Source organism: Dioscorea cayenensis, chromosome 12, assembly GCF_009730915.1.
Source record: "Dioscorea cayenensis subsp. rotundata cultivar TDr96_F1 chromosome 12, TDr96_F1_v2_PseudoChromosome.rev07_lg8_w22 25.fasta, whole genome shotgun sequence".
NCBI lineage: Eukaryota > Viridiplantae > Streptophyta > Magnoliopsida > Dioscoreales > Dioscoreaceae > Dioscorea > Dioscorea cayenensis.
In genome coordinates, this window is record NC_052482.1 from 16208255 (window position 1) to 16221210 (window position 12956).

Below are 12956 nucleotides of genomic sequence, written 5' to 3' on the forward strand. Positions count from 1 at the left end.
AGCTAAAAGAATTGATATGTATTTAAAAATTTTATATATTTTTATAGATAGATAATATTATTAAAAAAATAAATCATATTGTAAATAAAACTAAGGTGAGATGAGTGAAAATTGCTTAGCCTCCACACAATAGTCACGCAACTCGCTTGTCAATCAACGAATCTGATTTTAATCTTTGATTTTCTCCTTTCCTAAATGGCTCCAAGCTTCTCAAAAAGCTTGGAGAAGTCTGTCCCTAGCTACCACAATCGAACTCCCTTCAAAATATTCTTTAAGTTGCCTTATATAAGAAAATGATGAGCTAGGGTTTCTTTATCAGGCCATGATCTATTAGTGTTTTAGGGAGCATGGACTGGTCATGCTCCTTTCAGTATAGAGTCTCTAAATCCGCTTCTGTGTTAAACTAGCAAGACACACGATAGTGACAAGGAGTATGGGTTGGTCATGTTCCTTTATGTGTATCATTTTCGTCTTCCTTCTTACTTCATAGGGAGCCCCTTCTATTCCTCCTTCTAGAATGCTTTGAATAGCCATGGAATCAAGGCCAAACTTCACTTATTTGCATGCAAAATACCAACACTCTTTCAGTAGTCAAACCCCCAAGCTACTTAGCCATACAAAATAGTGGAACACTGTCTTTAGGCAACAATTTTATTTATCTTCACTAACGACCAAATAGTCTATTCGCAGCCGGGTTGCCATTAGAATCTTTCACAAGTGGTGAGAGTTCAAATTATGGGTGATGGCACATTTCTGGGAGTGTACGTGTGAGTAGTGGTAATGCGCGGGTGGTCCCAGCGTCCATGTGTGCGAGGGTCCCGCCTCCACTTGCTCCACCGAGGCTTATGCATGCTCTTGCCTTTCTTAGCGGCCTAGCCACTCATCTTGGCAAAAAAATAATTTTACTTATCTTCTATTTACAAACATGCCTATATCATTTCTCTCTTGTTTATCCATATTGAAATTTAATCATCTAAAGCTAGTAATTTGTTTTAGAATCATGAAATCTCAAGAAGCTCATTAAAAAAGATATATATCGAATCAAGAAACACACAATAATTTCAAGGACAATGATAATTTCAAGCATATCTAAGTACAAAACAAAAGGGGTGGTAATGCCTCACCAACAAGAGTTGGTCCAAGTGGTAGAGGCATAGGTAGCTTAAGTAAATGGTTTTGATTCTAAATCTTTATGTATGTAATGTAATACCTAGTATTTGGATTAGACCTAACACGAGGGGAATTTGGTAATTTTTGAGTGCTCAAGGATAAAATGGTAATTTCACATGTTGAATAGTTAAAAAGGGTCGTAATTAGGGAGGGTATACCAAATTTGTCATAATGGGTTGATATACCCGAATTGTGTCTTTTTTTTTAGTGGCATGACTATAGTTCTTAAGAGTAGAAGAAGGACATATTGGGAAAATTATATCCTATCTTAATAAATTCCTACTTTCTATATTCTTCACCTTTGGCCATAATCTTGCTTGAAGTTGTAGCATCTAATGGGTTCTATTTTAAGCAGAGTTGTAGTTTTTTTAGTGTTTTTTTTTTAATTTTTTGTATAAGCTCCTTAGTTCAAATAAAAAAAAAGGAGTAGGAGAGGGCATAGTGGGAAAACTTCAATCTTATCTTAATAAATCCTTAACATTTATATTCTAAACCTTTAACCATAACCTTCTTATTCACTTTTCTCCTCTACCTCAGCCCTTCTTCTTTATCTTCTTGGTTGGATCTAGATTGGAGCATCATCTCTTCTCCTTCTCTCCTTACAAATTAAAGGTAAAATTCATATCTTCATGCATTCCTTATTCTTTTCTTGTTCTTTGCATTTTGTTGGATTTTCATCATCTAATTAATAAGGGTTTCACTCTTAAGAGATTAAACCTTTGAATCTTGAGGTTTCATTGTATTGATTCTCAGAATATATAAGTTATATGATAAGAAATAGGGTTTAAGGAAGTTCATTATTGATGAATCTTGAACCCTTGAAGATTAAAATGGATGATTTCTTGTCATTGATGCTTTTTTTTTAATAGATTTGGGGGTTTCTTTGTTGAGAACATAGAAAATCATATAATTTACAATGATTATATGCTCATAGCTCCTTGTTCCTTTGTTTTCCTCCGAAATCATGTTGGAAGGGCGTGTTTGCCAACGGTAACCCATGGTAACCCATCTCAATGTCATTTGTTTTGCAACGTGACGTGGTTGCAATGTTATATAGATTGATAATTTAAATAAATGTAATTATTAGGCCAAAAGATGCAACCTTTCAAAATCATCTATTGAGTATAATTAAATTAATTAATATGTTTTGAAAGAGTGGTGTGACATTTCAATGATACTATTAAACCAAGAAGATGTGACACTTAACAAGTATCTTTTGAGGGTTAATGGTTCATTAAGTGAAAAGTTGTTACTCTTCGAAAGAGTCTTTTGAAGATTATAATATTGGTTAATTCAAGCCATTTGATGATAGAGGTCAAATATGCATTGAAACAACTTTGTCTTCAACTTTTCTTTCTAAAATAGTGAGCTTTTGAAAAATCACGTTTTTCCTAAGTGGTAATCTTCGATTGTATTCTGGGAGAGACATCATAAAACCCTCTTAGGAGATCTTTGTAATAGGGCGCTCAAATCTCTCTAAGGACAGCAAAAACGTGCCTCCGAATTAATCTTGTGTGACAAATCAATACACCAACCCTTTTAATTCCTAGCATGCAAGGCACAACTATGATTTTGAAGCCATGATTTCTTGAAATCACCATGGCTGTTGACACGGGGTTATTCTTTAGAGTTCTTCCCATACGGCAATTGCAACCAGGCAAATCAACCTACTACCCAAGAAAACACCGAGAACGGCTACAATCGTTACAACCATGAAGGAAAAGGAAGAGAATGAAAAAAACACCAATGTAAGAGAGAAAAACTAACTCTTTGAATTGAGAAGGATGCTATTACAACTTAGGCCAAGACTCTCTTCTTCTTAGAGCACTCCGGGCCACTAAGATTACAAGAGGAGAAAACTCTCTTGAGAAGAGAATGAGAATGAGAGGAGAGGAATGAGGTGAAGGGATGCTCTTCAAGTGAAGAGTGAGGGTCTTATATAGCTTCATCCAAAGCATCTTCACCAAGGACTAGGAAACGAACATATTCCCATGAATTCTTGTTCTAAGGGCTAGCAAACGAACCGGGTTCTCCTCCAATGGCTACAAAACGATTAGCCTAGACCTGTCATCACTATGCACTGCTCACTTTGTCTCCCATTAGCTAAAACATGTCCCTCGTTTGTCCACAGCGTCAAATAATTATTGTTCATCCATCCGGGATGTCTCGATAGTCACACTTACTGATTGAGAGACAGTCTTCGCCCGTACACGTCTGCTCATACAGTATTCCTCTAAGTCTTGGCAAGCCGAGTGACCACTACTCCGCTCTCGGTTATGAAACAAGATCATGTCCGAGTAAAATATTCGACCGTACAGAAGAACTGAAATCGTTCTAAGGGAATAAAATAACCATCCCCGGCTCATCCGGCCGTGTCATGCCCGCATCAAGAGCATGACACCGAAAAGCCCTGTAACAGCTGCAATACCACGGGCGTGGTTGGGCCATGGTGCTATAAGAGATTTGATATCGTAGATATCAAGTTTAATGTTGTAGGACTAGGGCTCAATACTAAGATTCTTCAAATTTTTCTGAGTTTCCAATTTTATGATGGTTTAACTTCAATTAAAGTTAGTTTGAATCAGCTAGAAATTGGTTTTGAATTGAATCGAACCCAAACCATTCATGCTTCGCATAGAGATTAGAAATTGCATATCACTTGGTATGCCTCTATGGTTAAAATCATGTTGAGATAATATGTTGTAAGTGGTGAAACATAAGCAAGGGCAAGGAACTCATAGAGGAGTAACCGTGTGCAAGTTTTTCAACTTGCTTATCACTATGAGTAGATGGTTGTTATTGCTTAGTTCCATTAAGAATTTACAACTTGTTTTAATAATGGGTTTTGCTATTGATTTTATGATGATGATTTCTTAAATTTATTAGTACTTCAAAATCTATACCAGTTATTTCTTATATGTAAATTTGATATTCTTTGATGCTCGATCATTTGAGGGCTTTAGTATTTGGTTTATACGTGTGTTTTTATACAATTATATTGGCATCATTGCTATATATTTTTAAATGTATTTCAATGCATGTGAAAGGTTTTAAAATGTGAGAAATATTTGATGGAAATGAAATGAAGCTTGCAAATGTGATTTCGTCATTTATCATAGAAAGACTAATTAATATAATACTTGTTATATACATGTGGACTTTCTATTGTGAAAAAGAAATAGATGTTGCATGTATTTATATTTTGTAATACCCTAAATCTTTGGATACCGTAAGAAATTATATTCAAGATATTATCGGTAATTTTTTTTTCCTACAGAGCAATTTTGTTGAGAAACTCAAAGTGGAAAGAACAAAGACCTAAGTGTGAAAGTCTATAGAAATTTTGGGTTCAAAAAGTAATAAAAAGGTTTGATCTGAAGTGTTTCTGGAAACCAAGGACTGAAAGGTAATTTTGCAGGGACCTTTAGGAAATATTGTGTTATAATCCAGGGACCATTGGACAGTTTGTAAGGACCTTTTGGAAATATTATTTCATGATTCAGCGACCATTCGTGACTTTTTAGGAACCATTTTGTAAGGAATTTTATTTTCAGAAATTGACAGTGAATTTCGGCAGACATTGAAGTTAAGAGATAAGTTTGGAAAGTTCTAGCTTTGTGTGGCTTTTCTTCTTCTTCTTCTTCTTCTTCTTCTTCATTAGCTGCTATTGTATCCCGAGAAGAAAGAAAAAGAAAGAAGAAGAAATGAGATGAGAGAAAAGAATTGAATAGAGAGGTTTGGAGGTAAGGATTTTAATGGTTTATTGGTTGTGTGTGTTTGGATGTATGTATGTGTATGTGTGATTGGTTTAATGAAGAAGAAGATGAGATTTGAAGAAGGGTTGATGGACAGGATGAAGTGGTGGTTATTAGATGTTTTTTTGTGTGGGAAAACCATTGTTTTTAAGTGAGATTTTGCTTTGAATGAAGAATGGATTCTCGGTTTACTGTAGCATTAATTTAGCACCGAGATTAGGGTTTGTTTAGGTGATTAAGTTGATGATGAAGATGGTTAAGATGGTGATGATAATGGTTGGAAATGTGTTGGTTGAGTTGGTTTGATCAAAACAAATTAAGTTGGTTGAGGTTGATTTGAACTTGGATCAGAATTTGAGCTAGTGACTTTGTGGTGAACCAATTCAGGAGAATTGGGTTCAGTTGAACCAAGCTGGTTCAAAAGGTTATGTATAACAATTGAACTTGGTTCAGTGAAATTGAGATTGGTTCAGGTTGGTTTATGAGGGTTTAGCCCAAATTGAGTTGGTTTAAGTGCAATTGGAGACCAATTTGACAATACAAGGTCGGGTTTTAACCGGTTGGAGTAGGTGGACCCAATTAGAGAGTCGGTTATTTGTTTTTTGTATTTTCTGTTGGGTTCAGTTATGTTCTTAGTTTGTCATATTTATTTATTTTATTCCGTTCTCCTATTAGGTGTTGTTCGGGCTTGGGAGAGAGAGTTCCAGGTTTAGCAAAAAACCCAAGAAAGACCAGGTGTGTTGGTAGTGGCTATTATTTTGAATAATTGCTTAATTGATACTATTTTGACATAATTATTTAATGGATACTATTTGGAGATAATTGTTTAATTATTCCATTAAATATTATTTAATGATTTATATTGTTAAAGGTTACTTATTTTAATTTGCAGTTTGCTATGCCATAGTCATCGTATTAGTATATCCAGTTTCATACATTTATACGTTGTTTCAATTGTGGAAAATACATGTATATATTTTAAATTTTATTTCCATGTATTTATTTTAATGGTTACATGTACCTTAACTTTGGAGATGATTCGTAAATCATGTGTGCTTATTAAAATATTTTTACTATCAATGCTTGTGGATTTGGTTTGCATTCCTGGCATAGGAATGATGTCCTAGATTTGGACATGTGTGTGATGATTTCCTCGAGTTGGAAATTGGAAAGAATTCCATTGTTGCATTGGATTTTGATGGTGACTATGGACTTTAGTCTGACACTGCAGTGTGGGGTTCCACGATCTAGTCTAATGGGAGGCGACGTGGTTAACCTTGAGTTTACCCTGGTCAAGAGGTGCGCGGAGCCATTGACAAGGGATTTTTTTATGTGAGAAACCTGAGGTCACCACACAGGGATCTCAATGGCCAATGTCAGGGTTATGAATACCTTGATGGCTCTCAACCTAGTCGTGATGGCGACTAAGTCGGGGAGTGTTTTTAGGCCAGTGATTTGAGATTGGTTTTACAGTTCAGTTGTGTTAATATGTTATTTTAAATTGTGATGAGGGGGTGAAGCTAAGCTATCGCTCTAAGGAGGGCAGTCTCTTACAAAATTTGTATTTTCTGGGAAATGTTATTTGAGGTACAACACTATACAATTTTTTTTTTGTTTCTCGTTTGATTTGCAAATATGGTGGAAATACAACACAAAAGGGTGGGAGTACGGTACAACTTGATAAAAATTTTATACCCTCAAAACCATGATATAAAAAAGTAAGAAGTACAAAGAATAAAAACTCTTGTGATTTTTTAGATTTCCAAAATAAGGAATGAGGTTTTCTCTCTCGATTCTATGATGTGTGGTTTCCCAAATTTGCAAAAAGAGGAAAAAACCGTTACCAAGGCATTAACGGTGTTAACTCAAATGGGTAAAACCGTCATTTTATTTAAAAACTAACTTATATGACATAAAAATATATATATTTTTTAAGTTTATTAATCTTTTAGAAAATTCTACTAAACACAAAAAAAAAAAAATTAAAATTCCAAAAAGTCAAACAAAATCATGTTGAAAAATCATGTTTTTAATATCACATGGTGATTTTTTACATGAATGAACGATTTTGCCCTTGTCAAAAATGACAAAGTTAACACCGTTAACGGTTTTTTTCTCTTTTTGCAAATTTGGGAAACCACAATCATATAATCGGGGAGGAGGGAAATCGCATTCCTTATTTTGCAAATCTTGGAAACCACATGGTTTTTTTTTCTTTACTTTTCCGTATAAAAAACTCACTGGGACACAACACAATTAAAAGACATAATTGGCCTAATTAAAATAAAAATTACAACAATGCCTCCCGATACTTTTATATATAATTTACATAGTTTATAAATAAATAAATTTGGAGAATTTTTTAATAAATAATCTAATTTCTCACTTTAAATGTTTTTGATAATTAATTATTAATCACTATATTTTGAACACTAAAAAAATGTAATTATGAATTACTAATTTTATTAATAAAAAAAATTAAGTAGTGAATATGGAAAATGTAATTAAAATTCATAAAATATAGTTTTGAATTTTTTTAATTACAAAATTTATATAGAATAATAAAAAAGTATTACAGTGATTTCACTTTTTTAAGTAAATAAAAACATCATAAAAAAAAAATTCTATGTTGTTCTGTTGACATTAAAAATAAAAATAAACATAAGATAGTACAAGTATTTATGATGTATCTCAACCACTTTTACTATGATGTATTGCTTGTGCGACACTCGTTTACGAATCAAATGGATCAATTTGAGGGTTTTATAGGACTTAGGATAGTAAGAAAAAAATTAATATGGATGTTAATATGGATGCCAACTTGACATCCTAAAAAAGGGCAAAAACTATTTCGGAGGTCTATTACATAAATATAGCATTGTTCTATAATCCAAGTCCACATCATCGATGGAAATAATTGGTATTCCATTTATTTTTTCTAATCTAACCTATATTTTTTTTTAAAATAAAAATTTAATATATAAAAATTACTTAAAAAAAACATTTTACATCAACATCGAAAAACTTTTTTTTTTATAGTGTGGATAGCCCATCCATACACTTTAATTCCTCAATTGTCTAAATTTTATTTTAAAAAAATTAAAGATAAATTTTTTAATTAATAAAAACAGATGAAGGGTAGGCATTCTTTCTTTATAGAAATCATCTTCTATAATTTTATAATCCTATGCCAAAACAGATTCAATTATTTAAATAAACCATTTAATAACTAAAATTTAAAACTATTCATATACACACGTTAATATTTAGAAGAATGGTGCAATTTATCCACTTTCTAAAAAAATATCCTAAAAAATAAAATTTCACTTGCCTTAAAAACAAAAATGAGAGTGCAAGCTCACATCCAAAATTTCTCATCCTCAACTTAAAATTTATGGATTGAACGATCAATTCTCAGTCTATACGTATATTGTTGCGCGGTCGCTTTTGTAAAAAAAAAAAAGTCACTATTGACATATTTAACTTTTTTTTAAATTAATTTTTGTAAATATCATGTAAATATCAAAGAAAGCTAAAATTTTAACTAAAAATTGATTTATCCCACATTAATAAATGTATTAATAAAAAATAAAAATAAAAAAATAAATCATTAATAATTATTAATTAATAAAAAAAAAACCTAGGAAAACATAACCGTACCCTTCTGGGCCTACTGGAGGTTGCCGAAACGTGTCACTCTATACAACACCGACAAAAATCCTCGTTTTGGAATCAGAAGCAGTGACCAGCCCGAGACTCTTTCCAAAGGACCGAAGCTTCTCTCCCAGGTACGCCGAGCAATTCACTTTGAATTTCAATGAGAATTCATCGTTTTTGGCGGATTCTTCATTGTGGCATTGTTTCAAACACTGTAAATGCGGTTTCTTTTGATTGTCTTGTTGATTTGTCATTGTTAGTGTGGAATTTGGGTTGATTCGCAAGGTAACTGAACTTTGAATCATTAGGTGCATGATTGATTGCCAAAAATGAGCTAAGAAGTTGAATGCGAGTGTTTGGATGGCAGAATGACATTTAGACGAACTCAAAATGATGTTTTTTGTTGCTTTATGATGCATTTGTTGTGTAAACTGAAGATGAAAGGGTTGAGATGGAATTTATGGTCAGAAAAGATTAGTTCTTTCATTGTACTATGATTTTTTTGGTGAAAGATTGAATTCCGAAGAGTAACTAATATGTTGAATGCGAGTGTTTGGATGACAGAATGACATTTGGAGGAAGTCAAAATGATGTAATTTTTAGTTTTATAATGCATTTTCTGTATAAACTGAATTGGTAAGAAGGATAAGATCAAAGGATGGAGATGGAAATTATGGTCATAAAATTTTATTGCTTGAAAATTGTTTGAATGTGCTTTTAATAGTTTCAGTTTCTATATGCTCACATTTTTCATGTTATTAGTAAATTTTAATGTAGACTCGTATATACGGTAATCCGCTGGCCTAATATCTTCTTTTATGGTTTTATGTTGTTATAATTAGTGCTCATGTAGTTAATATAGTTTTGGAGGGCATTGGCATCAAGAAAAGAAGATTTAGATGAGCTGATCCTTGACTAAATCTGTTTTGATCCTTTCATGAATTGTGGGTTTGGATATAGTTTTGGAGGTACTTGCACTATTGAATGAATCCATTTGGGAATAGTTATGATCGGTCTAGATACTTACAGTGTGTGGCCTTTCATGCTGTGCAGTTGGCACTGTCAAAATTTGGTTTAGAAAGGGTAAAAAGGTAAAAAAGGGTGTGATGGCTTACAAAACCCAGTTGCTTATGACCAGGCACTATTCAGGAAATATAGCATGCGAGTCTTTGTATTTCTTATGTCTAGTCCATTAAGCTGGGCTCCTCAGTGCAGCTCAGCAATTGCAAACTTGAGTGTAATCCTCAAAGAAAGAAGGCATTTGATGCAGTAATGTTGCATAAAAATACTCCCAATAAATATTTGGATGAAACATTTGATAATTTGACAAAAATAAGACATGTCAATAAGCAGATCTGAGTTAGTAAATGCAAAATCATTTGGAAATACCAAATCCAGAAATACTCACAGATACTAAGTTTTGAAGAGTTCCCTTTTACTAATTTTCAGTCATGTTGAGGCTAAGAGTTTTCTGGGAATTGAATAATTCTCTTCTGATCATTTATGATGATCTAATAGCTAAACCCTTTTTCTCATATAGTGGCAGGATTAATCTCTGTTGAAGTATTTTTAAGGATATCAATGTTTGCAACTTTACATGCATTCTGCCAATAATACGACTTCTGAGTTCAAATCAGTTTGTATCATCAAAACTGTGTACCAGTACAAAGAGTCTGTTGCCGAATAATGGCTAATTTTAAGAAGCGGGGCCATTCATTGGATCATAACAGGCCTTTATGCAACTAATTGCCAGCACCTCAATAATGGTTGATATGTCATTTACAGATTGTATATCATTATTTGATTAGATGGAGATTAGCTATGGTGTGATTGATCATAGTAGAGTTATTGTACAGAAACAACTCAGACAAGAATCTACTTGGAAATGTTCTTTGAAATTGTCCTCAAATCTGTTCGTGTTTTTCTTGACCACATTATACAACAAATTGCCAATTTATAAGAAGACCAATATATAAACTAAAGGAATATTTCCTTTTTTGGATAGTTTGATCAGCCTTCAAGCTCTTCCCAGAAACAATTGAATGAAAGAATGATAAATCACTGAAATACCTAGGGATGGATAATATTAATCAGATGTTACTTTGAAAGTTGAGATAAGCCATTCATTTTTTGTATAACGTAATACTAGAGTTTTAATATTTCAGTACAGCATATGAACCACATAGCTTGTGCCTTCTCAATGCCATAGTCTGTGATATGTATCTTTGTTAAAGGTGTGCAAGCATTATGTTTATATTACATTAAAAAAAGCACAAGGATTATGTTAAGTTTCCACAATGCAATTACTTTAGTAATAGCTTAAAATTTGGTCTATGTTTCAATCTTCTAGCAAATCTAGCTTCCCGGATAAGCATGCAATTTGATATTACCTTTCATGAAACCTATGAAAATATACAACCTAGAAATTTAGTGTCTTGAAGGAGAGGTTACATGGAGATTAGCATCTCGAGGAAGAGGTGAGATGAAGATTAGTGTCTTGCAGCAGAGCTAAGGCCAGTTTTCTTATAAATAGTCTATCACAATGTTTTGGATCTTTCTTTTGAGTCCTTTTTTTTTTAATTGTCAAGCTCTTCAAGTCATTTATCGTTCTCAACAGCAAGTTTACCAACATACAAAGGCAATCTTGCCCCGAGAAATTTTGGTTTACCTTATCGTCAGGTTGGCTTTGAAATTTAATTGCAGGATGCTAACATAGTTTCTTAAACAAATCTTGGAGTAGAATCTCAAAATATTCTACGCTTAGCTATTACTTGATTTTATACTTGATTTGCCTATCTAAAGAACTTGATTTAGTCATCTACAACCCTTTAATAGTAATCAAATCTTGTGAATCACAAAATGATCTTGGTAATCTGGTATGCTGCTTGACACAAATAAGAAAAGGTCTTAAGCTTTATCTGTTCAAACCAATTTTTGCTCCATATTTTTTCTAGTCTTTGAAGAACTATATAAATATCTTACAATGTACCTTGGGAAATCTAGAAAATTAAATTTGATATTGTAATTTTTCATGCTAGGCCTTGACTTGAAGAAGAATGGACATCTTATAGATGGACTGATTTATTTAACTTAGGGGGCAGTTAAAAACTTTGTATGTTAAACTTTACATTTTGAAAATACAGATTCATGAGCATTCTGTCCTGTAAACCTTTATTAGTATAATTATACTTTTCCTAAGTCTTAGTTAAAATTGATCTATGGTTATTACTTACTCACCCGCCCGAACTCTCTTTTCTCTGTTACTTTTCCCATTAGAGTTAATAGACCTATTTTAAAGTTAAAATTCTCATTTTTAAGCATTACTTTTTCTGAGTTAAAAATGTTACTTCTTCCTTGTACAGAACATTCCCTGTTCAGGTAAGATGGATCTGACTTCAGGTCAAGCTATGTTAATTTTAGGTTTGAGTTTCTGAGTTGAACAGGATCAGCTTGGTCACATTATCAGTTCTGTTTGACTCTTTAACTGAATTTTATGTAATCTGCAGGTGAGGTAAATTGCTTGTTGTTAGCTTTTCGAATGTTTGATGTGCAGTGTTTTGTTATAGTGGTTCATCAGCACTATCTGGTTTTTCTTCATTTTTCACCGACTTTGGATCTATCAAAACAGGTGTTTGACATATACAAAGGCATCTTGCCTCGTTGAAACACTAGATCAGCAAAATTCCAGACTCTCACTATGTTGGGCATATGTTATTACTGTTTGAATCAATCAAACGTTCACTAATTTTTGCCACCATCACAAACACATTCCACTAATGATCATCAATGTCGGCCTCATTAAGTCCTCTACTTAGTCATTAGCAGTCAGTATTCATCATTTTTTGTTTCAACATATCACGTACTTAGTCATTAGCAGTCAGTATTGGTCTTTTTCTTATTTCAACGCATCACATGATGTTTCAGTAGTCACTTTTCTTTCAGTAAACCTATTAGTCAAACCCTACTTGCTTTGAGATCTATCAAGTCACCTTCATCATCAAGTGTCAATTCTCTGGTGGCAATGCCTTTTTCTTTATTTCCTTTTGGACATGTTCCAGTCTGCAGTGAACATGCTTCGTGTCCAAATTTGTATGAGTGGTACATCACTTCATTTGTGGAATTAATCATCTTCTACACTCAGAACCCATTGCAAATGTGATTACTCATTCTTTCTTGTAACTACTCTCGAATCACAAGAAACACTCAATGACTTTTGGCTTTAAGAAATATTTTTGAGGACGTCTTATTCTGAATAAAATGCATGTATGGTGACTATGCCTGTTTGTCAATGTTATCAAGAGGTAAGATCATAGATTGATTGCAGTTATGTAAGTTGTTAGAACCTGTAAATTGGAATGGCTTAAGGGAACTCTT